The sequence below is a fragment of the Monodelphis domestica genome, chromosome 1 (genome assembly GCF_027887165.1).
Source record: "Monodelphis domestica isolate mMonDom1 chromosome 1, mMonDom1.pri, whole genome shotgun sequence".
Lineage (NCBI taxonomy): Eukaryota > Metazoa > Chordata > Mammalia > Didelphimorphia > Didelphidae > Monodelphis > Monodelphis domestica.
In genome coordinates, this window is record NC_077227.1 from 498288472 (window position 1) to 498301279 (window position 12808).

Genomic DNA, 12808 nt, shown 5'->3' on the forward strand with positions numbered 1-12808 from the left:
CACTACCCACAAGCAGAGAACAAATTCCGGTGGGCAATTTGGAACTATGCCCAAAGGGCGATAAAAAAATTGTCTGCCCTTTGATCCAGCCATAGCACTGCTGGGCTTGTACCCCAAAGAGATAATAAGAAAAAAGACTTGTACAAGAATATTCATAGCTGCACTCTTTGTGGTGGCCAAAAATTGGAAAATGAGGGGATGCCCTTCAATTAGGGAATGGCTGAACAAATTGTGTTATATGTTGGTGATGGAATACTATTGTGCTAAAAGGAATAATAAAGTGGAGGAATTCCATGGAAACTGGAACAACCTCCAGGAAGTGATGCAAAGGGAAAGGAGCAGAACCAGGAAAACCAGAGACTAATACACTGTGGTATAATCGAACTTAATGGACTTCTCCATTAGTGGCGGTGTAATGTCCCAGAACAATCTGCAGGGATCTAAAAAATACTATCCACAAGCAGAAGATAAACTGTGGGAGTAAAAACACCTATGAAAAGCAACTGCTTTACTACAGGGGTGGAGGGGATATGACTGAGGAGAGACTCTAAATGAACACTCTAATGCAAATACCAACAACATGGAAATAGGTTTGAGTCAAGAACACATGTGATACCCAGTGAAATCACGTGTGGGCTATGGGAGAGGTGGGGGGGTGGGAGGGAAGAAAAGAAAATGATCTTTGTTTCCAATGAATAATGTTTGGAAATGACCAAATAAAAATTAAAAATTAAATAAAAAAAAAGACTTTTGGACATTCTAAATACTGGGTTAAATGTCATACATTAGCAAATAGCCTGTGCCCTGCAAATGAAAAAGTCTGTATTTTCTGTGTCAAAAACAGTAAAAATACACAAACAAACAAGCAGGCATATTTTTGCTTCTAAGCAGAAGTACCTTTAATATTTGTGTTTGTAGATATAATTCCTTGCCTAGGATCTATATAATTCACCTCTCCACATTTAAAATCTTTCTCTGATTGTACTTCAAAGACAACTTCTAGGAGATGTATTATCTAAGAGGAAAAGCAGAGCAAAGGCAAAAGAAAAAGAGATTCAGAGATGAGATCTAAAAAGACTCACAAGGCAGAGGTATACAGAGCAGGAAGAAAATCACGGAATGACACGTGTTTTTTATTTTACCACTATCATTGTCCATGATTTCCAGTTTCAGGAGGTGGTAACAAGATTAGCTAGCTGTCAAAACAATCATCTTTCCCATGTCCTGGTAAATAAACAATTGCAAGAAAGAGTGATTGGAACAATAGCAGAAAAAGACCACCAATAACTTAACAGCTTAGGAAAGGGAGGTTCAGGGAATAAAGAAAAAATATCTCTTGCCTGAGCCAGTTGGCCAGTTGAGGATCACAAAGAAATCCTAGTTTGATAGTACTGTATTATTCAATCTCATATTCTCCCCTGTTTATCTCTAGACAGGTATCTGAAAAGCAAATGTATATCAGCTACCCAGATGTAATGAAATGCAATTAAGAATTTATCTTTCTCTGACAATTATAAGTGCAATCTTCAGAGGAAACCATCTGAACTACAAGGATTCTACTTTATCTTAGATTTCCACTTTTAACTAATGGTTTCTAAATTACTTGAGTGGAAAATTAAGAATGCAAAACTTCACTTAAGAATGCATTAGCAACAAAGTACTTGAGCAGTAAGGCTTTCATTAAAGGATATGTATACACACATTTTCAAAACACACACCTATTTCTTCATAAAAATAGGTTAAGAGAAAAAAGCCATCTGTTATGAGGAAATGCTGTTGAATATTATAAAAATGTTGGAACATCCACAATGGACAGAATTGTGCTTCACTAAAGTGGTAATTATCCAGCTTTGTAGGGCTAAAGTATTTAACCAGATTTTCTATATCCATATTCAAGAGCAAAATGGTTCTTGCTACAAAATTAAAGTTTCTATTTTACTCCCTTCTTGACAATTATGCATAATACCTGGAGGCACCATCCCCCAGATTGTAGACTAGATTAGCCCAGGTTCAAGATACTCTGTTGGTCCATATCTACTAAAATAAAAAAAAAAAACATAGCTCATAAGCCCCCACCAATGTGTTCATCTTTATTAGTCAGCCAGGGGATAAGAATATTACAAAAACTACCAAACTCTGTTGCTGCATTAATTAATTTTGTTGAACTGCTTTTTATTCTTGTTTCTTACTTTTTTTGTAAAAATAAATGGGGAGTTATAAGAATAAAATATTTATAATTAAAACTATTTAGATAATTTTGATAGAGCTAATCAAAAGTATCTTCAGTGATGAAGTGAATCTTAAATGTGAACTTCCCTTCAGAGCTGAGCACAGGGATGCTAAAGAAACTCTTATAAAAATAAAATATTTATTGAAAAATATAAGGATTTAAAAAGGACTTCTAGTTCTAAGGGATTTTAAATCCATCCAAATAAAATCCCTGGTTCCTCTAGGAACCACTTCTATGTTTGACAGGCTACACTACTACTCCCTAACCTGACTAACCCAAAATTATACAATCTAAATAAAAACTACTACTGTTATCCTTATAATTCTTAACTTCGCCTTCAAATTATAAAATAGCAAAGTTGGCTGGTTTAGTCTCAACAAGAATCAAGTTAGGACTCTGAGCCTTAACAGACTTGGATTCCAAACCAAGGACCAGGTTTTTCTTTGGTCTCTCAGAGTTAAATCAGTCTATAAAACTGCAATAGATAGTCAATAGTGTCTCCCAAGTAGGGAAAGGAAAACACTAATCTGCTTTAGATCTCTCTCTGAGAGAGAGAGAGAGAGAGAGAGAGAGAGAGAGAGAGAGAGAGAGAGAGAGAGAGAGAGAGAGAGAGAGAGAGAGAGGCAAAGATGTTATCTCCTCCAGCCCTGAGAGAAAGTCTCTGAGTGTGTGTCTCTGTCAACTGCCAGAGAGAGAAAGTGACACAGAAAAACAAAACAGTTATAACTGTCAACATCTGAAATCAACATACTCTCTCAGCTCTGCTTCAAACTCTAGTTCTTTCTCAAGCCAGCATTTTACTTTTTATCCCTAAACTAATGAAATACTACTTATTTTCTAATATTATCCTTACACTTTACTTTTAAGAGAAGACACTACATGGGAGGCATAGATAAATGTTATAGGAAAATAAACATTTTATATAAATTAAAAATTAAAAGAAAAATATATTAAAAAGCAATTGTAGATATTGAACAAGAACAGAATACAAAGGCCATCCGGTCTGGTCCTTATTTTATCGATGAGTAAACAGATTTTCTAGATATGTTAAAATGTTTTTAAAAAGCTCTTAGAGGCTATCTAACTTGTTAATTTTCTCAGAGTCAGAAAGATAGTAAGAGTCAGGGATAAAATATGGATCCAGGTCTTCTGTTTCCACAGCAGCACTCTTCATTTTACCTTGTGTCATGCCAAGAAAAAGTAGAAATATAACATTTTCCTAATAAGCCTAGGGTAGGTATCCTCATCCACTAGCAACCCCACTGTCAGTAGAAAGAATAGATAGATTTAGGGAAGTTCTTTAGAGAGAAACAGGAAGCATGTGTATCCCATGCTGATGTGGAAGGGCACAAATGTGAGAGAGGAATCAAACTGCCACTGTAATAGGATTGATAATGTCTTCTGGTGATATCATGCTCCCCACTGGTATCAAATGTAGCAGTAGTGTCTGATAGACATTCAGTCTCTACAGTCCCTAAAGTCTCTATCTGGCATGGCTCCCTATTACTCTTGTTGCTCTGCTGGTCTCAGGATCAATAATGGCATCTCTTAGCCCTGCTATGATTGGGAAGCTCTTCTCTGCTTCCTATTCTGAAATGGAACCGAGGTATCCAGGTGATACAGTGGATAAAGCATTGGACCTGGAGTCAAAAAGACATTAATTCCAGCACTGACTCAGACACTTGATATATAGGGGACTCTAAGCAAGTCACTTACACTAACCATTGTCTGCCTCAGTTTCCTCATCTGTAAAATAATAATAACACCTACTTTCCAGGATTGTTTTAAGGATGAAATGACATCACAATATAAAGCATTTTTGCAAATCATTAAATGCTTTTGTTGTTATATTGTATTAATGTAATTATAAATACTAGTAGTATTTTTGTTGAACTGCTTTTTTTGTTTATGTTCTTTTAAGAGAAGACATTATATGGGAGATATAGATAAATGTTATAGGAAAATAAAAGTTTTTATATAAATTAAAAATTAAAAGAAAAAGTATTACATATTTTAGCTAAGATTCAAATCCGGGGTGCTGAATCTTCCTTAAAGGAGGATAAGTGGGGCAGCTAGGTAGCACAACAGTTAGTGTCAGGCTTGGAGTCAAGAGGGTATCAGTTCTAATCCATCCTCAGATATCTCCTAGCTGCATGATCCTGGGCAAGTCACTTAACCCTGAATGCTTAACCCTTACTGTCCTTCAGTCTTAGAATTGATACTAAGATAGAAGATAAGAATTTGTAACAAACAAATAAATAAAGGAGAATAAGTGGGTTGTCTCATAGTTCTTTTATTTCAAATGTGAAGAGTTCTTTACCCTAAAATCCATTACCTCATTATATATCTGTAGCACCTAGCATAGTCACCATCAAAAGTAAATGCTTATCAGAAAGCTTTCCTGACCTTTTAAATGGTGAGTTTCTTTACAGTAGGAATTGATTTTTACCTTCCTTTATATCCTTTGTGTGTAAATCCAGTCTGGCACAACGTAGTATATAATAAATGCTTATAAAATAACCACTTAATAAATGTTTGCTTGATTGATTCTAAAATGAAAAGGGTAGATTCTAACTCAATTTAAGAGGGAAAAATTATTATTTATAGTGAGCCATTAAAAATACCTTTTAGGGTAATGAGTTAATCAGAGTTTGTGGTAGAATGCTGTGAAGGGTTTCATGACTCAGGCATAATGATGGGCAAAGTGGCTTCCCAGATCCTGCAAAACACTTCCCAGTAAATAAATGCCTCCAAAATGACTTCTCATAAGCTAGTGCTCAGTCTTGAAAAAAAAATTTTTTAGCTGAGAAGTAACTCTAGAACCAATCCATTTCCTTATTCAAATCAAGATTGATTAAGTACCTGGTCTTTTTCAGGCCCTGTCCTGAGAACTCCAAGAAGTATAAGGAAAATCAAACTGAGGTTTTGTCCTAACAGGGCTTGGAATTTCTTTGGGATAATTGGAAATGTCTGCATACACATTTAAAGAGTAAAGATAGCAAAGATGATTTTATTCTTCTGCAGAACAGTCAACTCTGCTGCCACCCTTTTTGCAGATAAATTTCAGCTAAAATGCTCTGAATTAATCAGTCTTTGTCACTTGGCTACCTCATCTTTATAGCAGATGAGTAGGGGCAGGAAATTAAAATCTTCCACCAAATTTGTAGGTCCAATATTCCATTACCAGAAAATGACAAAACAATTCATTCAGACTATATTTATTGGGAGCATCACCACACCACACACCATAGCTCCTGTCAGCAACTGAATTTTATTCCCTGTGTTGAAGCTATCACTGTGTTTCATTATATTAAAAAGATCTAATGCAACTTAGCAAAATGATCAACCCAGAAATGTTTCTCCAGTTACTCCTTGCCAGCTCTCTAGGGTTATAAATTATAGAATGGAACTTTACTACTGAGTGAAATCAGATAGTTACAGAGCACCCTCAGATCTGATGAGTAAACCACAGACCAAAGAAGAATAGGAAATATAGTCAATCCATTACCAAGTATTAATTAAGCACCCATTAGATGCCAGGCACTGTGTTAGGGGCAGGAGATATAAATAGGCAAAGAAACAACCTTATATTACCAGGGGACTCAATACGGATAGACAGATATATAGTTAAATAGAGAGATATTGATAGACAGGCAGACATAGATAGATAGATAGATAGATAGATAGATAGATAGATAGATAGACAGACAGATAGACAGATGGACAGATGGACATACAGACAGACAGACGGATGGATGGACAGACAGACAGACAGACAGACAGACAGACAGACGGATGGATGGACAGACAGACAGATTCCATAGATAGATGGCAGATAGTCAAATGGACAGACAGATAGTTGTGGAGGTCAGCATAATCTTATATCAGGAGACTTTAAGTTGAGTTTTCAAGCAAAGTAGGGATGATAAGAAGTGAGAAGAGACCAAAGGGATGCTTGCTTTAATAAAGGAAATAATGAGTTCAGGCAAGGCATCTGAGGACAGGAAGAGTCTTCCTCTCTGTGTGTATATATATTAAAGTTGTAGAAATGTGTGCATTCTCTTAACTTCAACTCAAAATTGGGTGAAATAACATCCACAACTCAAATTTATACAGTATTGTCATAAGAAGGCATCAGGATCCCTGCAGCATGAGAGGCATGAGCTAACCTTTCACATATGCATATTGGTCACATGTACCTTATGCATGGCTCTGCACAAACTTGTGAATTTAGTAGCAAAAGCATTACTTTTAAAATACTCTTTCATTGATATATGTTGTTTGTTTATATCACCACCTTCATTTTTCATTATCTCCTTCCTTATAATATCCTTATAAGAAAATTAATAAAAAATAAGAAGAATTAATCAATATATTAAATAAGTCTGAAACTACAACTACTATTAGCACCATTTTTCAGATGAGAAAATTAAATCTCAAAAAGATTACTTTTATATAGAGAGCTAATAAGTACTTGAGTTGGCTCTAAGTTCAATTGTCTTTCCAAAACATGATACTTTCTAGATCTTTTATGTTAACCTAAATACCAAAACAATCATTGCCAAAGGGTAAGGGAAAAGTAGGAAAAGAGTAATTAGGAAATCTGTTAATTCTGCTATTTTTATTTTTTATAATGAATATAATATAGTACAATAAACATTAGAATCAATTCTGTAACTGGTTCCAAGGCAGAAGAATGTGAAGGGCTGGACAAAGAGGATTAAGTGACTTGCCCAGGGCCACACAGCTAGGAAGTGTCTGAGGCCACATTTGAACCAAGACCTACTGTCCCTAGGTCTGGCTCTCAATCCACTGAGCCACCTAGCTATCCCCATAAAGTCAACTTTAAAGCTATCCTGCTTCTCTTCCCCTCTTATCTTCCTTCTATTCTTCTTATAACTGTCTCTGTGTGTATGTATGTATATAGGTGTGTGTGTGTGTGTGTGTGTGTGAAAGAGAGAGAGAGAGAGATAGGGAGAGAGAGAGAGAGAGAGAGAGAGAGAGAGAGAGAGAGAGAGAGAGAGAGAGAGAGAGAGAGAGAGAGAGATAGGGAGAGAGAGAGAGAGAGAGGGAGAGAGAGAGAGAAATGCTTCAATGGTCCTGCTTTCTTTTTAAACAACTCTATTACTAGCCTAAAAGTCCCTTCTATCTACATCCAAATTTAAAAAAGAGAAAATCCTTGTATCAAATATATGTATTCAAGCAAAACATCTCCCCATATTACCTGTGTCTGAAATTATTTCTTATTATAAAATTAAGTTTATCACCTTTCTCTGAAGAGGTAACTTGCTTTATCAGAGGTCCTCTGGAATCATGGTTGATCATTAGACTGATGAGAATTCTTCAGTATTTCAAAGTATTTTTTCCTTACAATCTTATTTTATGAATTGTTCTTCAGTTTCTGCTCCTAGAGCTCTTCAAATAAATTCAGTTAAAATAATTATTTACTCATTTTTCAACAATAAAATTCATACCAAGACTGATTAAATGACTGACTTTTCAATGATTTGTGTTGACATTATGTAGACACATTTTATTGCTGGGAGCCATCAGACCATGATGCCTTGACAGTCATGCTTGGTAGCTGGGGAGACCACAGAGTGGTCCTTGGCGAGATGAGACTGCCCACCCAACTCCCTTTACATGACTTCTTTCATCAATGCCCCTTACCTATGAATTGACATGATTATTATTCCCCCTAGTCTCAAAAGATATAATGCAAGAGCAAAACACCTGTACCCTAATTCCCCAAAACATCACCTAAAGATCAGACCCTCAAACCCAATCCCAAAAAGATTATCATGTGTTAACTTCTACTTAGGTACATAATTCCCAGCAAAACTGCAGCTACAGGCCAAGCCCAGAACTTCCCCACTCACAGAAGTCTATTCTCATGAAGTCAACACACACATCAATCACAGAGGCCCAAGTGATAAGTACAAGTATATCAAGCTCCAGTATGCCTCAGTGACTCGATTACACAAATCAGTAACTCAGGAACTCCCTAGAAGCCACCAGTCTAAATTTGAATTATGCTCTTAGTACCCCTCAGCCTCAATGATATGATTGTTGAATTATCTTCTAAGAACTGCTGATTAATTATTCCATTTTATTAAAAGCATGGCTGATGGCTCCCTGCAGTTTATGTCTATTCAAATGGTCAAAAAAGGAAATGCTAAGGGGCAGAGGCACTGGATGATGGAATCAGTCTGAAATAACATTTGTGCCATCTATAGTTCTCTACTTTTCCATTCTCCATGTACCCGGACACCTTCCACTTCTCCTAGGACTTCCTCAGGGAGGAGAATTATGGCCTTATCTCCTCCCTAAAGAATCCAGGTGGTTCTCGAGGTAGAACTGACACATTACAGCCCTCTCAACTCCACAGCTAATCTATTTTCTGAAAGGATCAACACTTGTTCAAGGTCGGAAATTGTGTAAGGAAGAAAAGTAATGGTTTGTTTGCAGTTTTGACAGCCCTACTTCTCATCCTTGTGGAAGTAAAAATTCCATTCTTCAGAGACACTCCAAAATGTCTTCAATTCGGCTGAGAATTTCTTTTGGGAATTTTTAGCTAGCATTTATGTCTGCTATTGTTTTAAAAATAATACAACTATAATAAAGAAGCTGCTTTTTGAAAATATACACTGGTATGTAAAAGGATTCACAACCAAATGGGAATTTTGTATAGAAAAAAACAGATCATTTAAAAATATTTATTGAATATTAAAGAACTTGAACAATTTTCAAAAAATGAATGCTGAACACCTTGATGCTTTTTTTTCCTCCTGACTCTCAATGTCTGGAGTGATTCTTTAGTGCAGGCAAAAAGCAAATAAATAATCTGCCATATGGCGATAGATACAAGCAGTTCATAAAAGAGAAGTCAGCTGTTGCCAGGGGACCTTATTCATCTCTAACTGACCTTCTTGAGACAGGGGGCATCTCACAAGGTGAGTCTAGCAACCCAGAGCAGTACTGGAGTAGGCATGAGAGGAGAGAGTTGTTTGTATTTACATGATTAGTCTGCAGGCACCTCATCACTTCAGGGAAGAAGAGACAATGAATTGTTCAGGCTGGAATGAAACCATTCCATGATAACAGGGCTCAGGAAATCTGTCTTCAAATTCTGAAAAACACATCAACTGACATCAAAGCATATTCTGGGAAAATAAAGTAATATTTGACTTCAGCAAGTAATGAGTCAATCAACAAACATCTATTAAGAACTCACAACATAGCAACATTGTGCAAGGCATTGGGGATACAAAGACAAAGGATCAAGCAATCCTTGTTCTTAGGAGTTCACATTCTATTAATGGAAAAAGCATATGCTTATATAAGTATATACAGACTAAATATAGGATAGAACAGTAATTAGATTTATTATTTCTATAGCAAAGGAAATTCCCAGGTGAATTCTGTCTTTCAATAATTCCAGTTGGTGTCTTCTCTGAATCTTAGAGGGCTGCCTAGAGCAGGGTTCAGCAAACTTCTGTGATGGTCCAAATCTGATTTGGGAATAAGAATGGATATTTATATTTAAAAACCAATGCAATTTTAAAGGTGTAAAATAAAAACATTTTTAGCTCACGGACTGTATAAAAACAAAGCTCTGTGGCCAGATCTGACCTATGGAGCTATGGTGGCATTTGAACCAGGGTCTTCCCGGACAATTCTCCACTCTTTATTCCATACTAATTTTTATATAATAAATGCAAAACTAGTAAGTTAGTAAAATACAAATTAGTTAGGGAAGGAGGGCACGTGCAGTTCAAAGGATCAGAAAAGATTTTATGAATGCTATGGCTTTGAAATTCATCTTGAAGGAAGTGAAGAATTTCATGAGGTGGAGGTGAAGGAAAAATATAACATGACTCCTTCTTACCTCTCTATCTTTTTTTTTTTATTTTTACTTTTTTTCCCTACCTTTTCCACTTTTTTTTTTTGCTGTCATCTATCTCACATGTCTGATTCTTTGTGACCCCATTTGGGGTTTTCTTTATGAAGATAAAGGAGTGGTTTGCCATTTCCTTCTCCAGCTCATTTTACTGACTAGGAAAATAAGGAACACAGGATTAAGTGACTTACTCAGGATCACAACTAGGAGGTATCTGAGGTCAGGTTTAAATTCATGAAGATAAATCTTTCTGACTCTGGATTTAGTACCCCATCCACTAAGTTAACCAGCTGCCCCCTCCTCCACTTTATTCTTATGCATTTTTTACTCTAGATAAACTAATCTACTTGCTATTTCCCTGGATTAATACACCCACTGTAACCTATGCCTGGAATTTTTTCTTTCCTCATTTCTGTCTCCTAATTTCCTTCAAATCTCAGCTCAAATTCAACCTTCTGCTGGATGCATCTTGGTTCCCCTCTTACTGTCTATTCCTATCAGTAGCCCTTCTGAGATTCTGTTCCATCTACTGTGTGTATGTGTATATATATATATATATATATATATATATATATGTACATATATATGTATATCTTTCTTATATATACCTAGTTATCCACAAGTTGTCTACTCAATTAGAATGTGAACTACTTGACAGACTGGATTATTTTGTAGCCTCAGAATTTATCAATGTGTTTGTCACATGATAAATCCTTAATAAACATTTTTATTCTTTACCTACCTGTATTTATCTATCAACAAACACACAACTTCAATCAGCAAAGGGAAGTGAAAAATGAAGGAATACTGACTATAATACTCATTTGGATTTGCTCAAGCTTCCATTTTTGCAACCATAGCAAAGCTAGAGAAAGGGCAGTAGCCAACTAAACCCTGATCAAAGGGTTCCAATTGAACCTAGATCTGGAGTAGCCCTAGGGTCTTTGCCACATATAGCCTCAGGGATTCTCAAGATAAAACAACAATTATCATAAAACTACTGACCTAGACTACTCCAAGAACTGAGTATTATCCCCCCCCCCCCCTCCCCCTTAGCTTTGGTGATTTTGAGCAATAAAAAGCTTGCTAGCTTGTACCTGTAGCTGGGCTTCTTTCTTAGGGGAGGAGTTCCTCTGTCATGCAGTTCTGCTGAGAAGAGCACAACATACATAATGCCTGTGCCTCTCCTTCTAGTTCTTCATGTCTCGCTCATTGGGTTCAATTCCAGTTGGTGGGGACAGAAACTGGGGAAGTTATTGGGTTGACAGTATCAACACTTGGCTCAGGCCAAAGGAACTGGGGATTTGTACCAATCTTGGCCTTCAGTCAGCCATTCTGATTTGCTCAGATTCAGTTCTAGGGAAGCTTGACTGCCTATTTAGAAGAATAAACTCTTCATTCTCTTATAATCCTAATTTCATTAACAAATCCTTGGAATTACAGTAAAAAAAAAAACTATTGTTGCTTTCTTGTTTTTCTGCTGGGGGTGAAACGAGGAAGTATTTTACTAGTAGATGATGCTAACAGTAGATTTCCAGAACTTTGGGGACTCACAAAGCTATCTGCTTAAAAGAAAGGAAACCCCTCAAATAAAGTCAAAAGCAGGCTAGCCTAGGTCCCTTAGCTGCCAGATGGAGAGACCAGTCATTCCTCTTTCCTCTCCTGTATATATTTCTGAATCTCCAGACTTCACCCCTGAGCAGTGTGGGTTTTAAAGTGTTGTGGCTGGGGAAAGTGCATCCCGCAGCAGGCCCCAAGGGTCCTGTCTCCTTACTTACTAGGTTGGGATTGGTTTTGAATGAACCAATCCCGTGCTGGGGGAGGGACCACAACCCTACTTCCTGAGATGGGATTGGTCTTGAATTGAACCAATCCTGTGCTAGGGAGGTGCCACACAACCCCTTTCAGGTGAAGGATTGGTCTATATAAGGACCAATCCCAATCCTAGGAGGAAGCTTTGAATCTGAGAAGATTCAGGGTTTAGCAGGGATAGTTAATTTCAATGTAGGGGAATTCTGGTGGGTTTTTAGTTTTCTCTCTCCTCTTCAGAAGCTACTTTCCTCCTTTTCTGCTTTTCAAGACCACTTTTTTGTGTTTATAGAATATAAGCTCCTTGAGGACAAGGACTATCTTTTTTTGTTTATATTTTTATCCTCAGAGCTAAGCATAATGCCTGGTAGATAGTTAGCGCTTTTTTTTCTGCCTACTACAGCTGTAATACCATCTCTGCTCTTTACTACTTAGGTGACATTTACTTCCCTCTCAGGATCTCAGTTCACCCATCTGTAACATGAGGGCTTTTGACTACATGACATTTTCTAAGGTTCCTTCCAACTCCTAGTCCTATGAGTTTTTCCATTTTGAGCATGGCAGTCTTTAATAATACCATTTGCCTTATCAGTGGCACAAAAGACTATACGGAGTCTCATTAGACAGAACTGCTTTTGATTTAAAGGGTTATTTTCTTTCTGTCTGATGACTTTTATTAGGGTTTGGAGCACAAATATATTTGTTTGATGTCTAATGATGACACCACTGTATTACTTCTCCCATCCTGAGACAGGAACTAGATGAGAGTGGTCTCCTGAGATCCTCCTGAAACAGTCTCACCTCTCCAGGTGCTGCTCCAGTGAATACAATTTGAATATATAAAGCCTCCTGAAAAAGCAGAGCCTCTG

General features: G+C 36.9%; 1 long non-coding RNA gene across 1 annotated transcript; it reads right to left on the reverse strand.

Annotated features, from left to right (window-relative positions):
• Positions 1–9427: 9427 nt before the first annotated feature.
• On the reverse strand, positions 9428–12147 carry LOC130453694 (uncharacterized). Its single transcript, XR_008911193.1, has 2 exons — positions 11228–12147; positions 9428–9741 (listed from the first exon to the last, which is right to left on the reverse strand). It is a non-coding gene; the product is annotated as an uncharacterized LOC130453694 (long non-coding RNA).
• Positions 12148–12808: the final 661 nt, after the last annotated feature.